Source organism: Geospiza fortis, unplaced genomic scaffold (assembly GCF_000277835.1).
Source record: "Geospiza fortis unplaced genomic scaffold, GeoFor_1.0 scaffold217, whole genome shotgun sequence".
Lineage (NCBI taxonomy): Eukaryota > Metazoa > Chordata > Aves > Passeriformes > Thraupidae > Geospiza > Geospiza fortis.
In genome coordinates this window covers 1173117-1174984 of record NW_005054392.1, presented here as the reverse complement: position 1 = coordinate 1174984, position 1868 = coordinate 1173117, and positions in this window count along the sequence as shown.

Here is a 1868-nt window from a genome sequence, read left to right as displayed (position 1 = left end):
AGTCCCCCAGCCCTCAGCAGCTTGTGCACACACGTGACACATGTATGTGGACATCACACTCACTTTTCCCCCTGCCCCTCCCTCACAAGGTGTCCGCAGACCTCCTTGCCCTCTCCTGCACTCCCAATCGACAGTGGAGTGCAGCTCAGCTGATGCGTCATTCCAGCAGCACAGTAGATCTCTGTCCTAAGAGAGAAGCCGACTCCGCTCCTCTATCACCCAAACCAGTACAGGTGACAAGCCTGGGACTGGAGTTTCAAAAACAAAAACTGGGACAGGGGAAGGGGCTGTCATGGATAAAGGTTTTGATGGAGTGAGGGACTCAGGAAGATGTAGGAGTAACCTCTTCCTTCTCCCAAGTCTTCTACAATGACACATTGCAGTACTTTAATGAAAGGAGGAAAGGGCATGTGTAGAAAGAGCATTTATCCTTCTGAGATCTCCTTTCTACATGAATTCCCACCCAGTCCTCTGTCTAAACTACAATCTTCCTTATTCCAGGACTGGCAGTCTTTCAACCAAGGAGGGATGGGTTGTATTTTTCTTTCCCCTGTTAGCTATTAAATGTCCAATGGAAACTTGGCGGGAAGCTGAAGATGCTGCTTTTGCTTGTGGGGGGAGGTCTCAGTTCCCGGCCAGAAGCAAATGTGTGTCTCTTTAAATGTGCCACTGTGCTCTGACTGACAAAATCTGCCATGTTCTGTATGATAAGGCTCATCTGGTCCCCTCATATCTTTCCTATTGCCTTCTGCACTCTGCAGCTTGGCTATAGCTGGGCAAGTGACCCTGGGAATTAAACTCCACAAAATAGCAGCCCCAATACCCTGGCATACAACAGAGGGAGGCAGGCAGCTGGAAAAGTATGGCTGGTGTGTAGATCCAGTCATTCATTGTGTAAGGCACCTTTCTTTTTTCTGTTTTTCCAAAACTGGTTGTTATTAAACAGAGAGGCCATACAGGGGATATATAATCTCCAAAGAGGAGATAAACACTAAGTATGTGGCTGGGACAGCAAATGTTGGGACTGACTTTCTCACAGACTGCTTGAATATCTAAACCTACAGGAATGCTGACATTTTTGGGGATAAGCCCGCCCCACCCTTCATAATTAGGGCAAAAGCCCTCTGTGCGTTGGCAACATCCCTGTGTTGCCAGATACTCCTTTGTGTCAAGTACCGAATTATCCAAGGACCCAGAGACATCTCGGTATCAGTGGAAATTATGCAATATATACTTTGAAAACAAATTCTGAAGTTTAACAACAGATTAATTGGGCCATTTAACATTTACTTAAATGTCTTGCTAGATCAAAGTTGCACCGTATGTGTTTGGCTATGTATGGGGACTTACTGTCATACGTGAATTTCTTCTCTGTTTCCTCCAGGGAGCAGCTCTTTTGCGCACTTAAACGAGCTGGAAACAGTTGAAATTAAATCCCAGTATGTAACATGAATCCTGTGTTTAGTGGGTTTGACTTTTAAAAATGCGAACACACACAGGCCCTGATGACTTCAATAGCATTTATGGGTGCTCGGTGCTTTTATAAATGTCACACTATTTATAACATATTTCTGTGTCCTTTTTTTATATTCTCTGTTGGCCTATCTGTTTTTCACTGTGGTATCTTTGATTGGTATAGTCACAGGATGTAGGATGTGTTTGAATAATTAGGAAAATACAAATTAAAAAAAAAACAAATAAAAGTTATCTTTATTCTAGTCCCTGTTTTTCCATTGCTCAACCACCAAAGATAACAATACCATTCCACCTTTGCTTTTTACAGTCTGTGAAAAATACTTTTAGTTTTGCAGTGGCTTATTAAACGTTCCACGTCCAATTATTTCCCCCTACAGTTTTCCCCCTAAGCT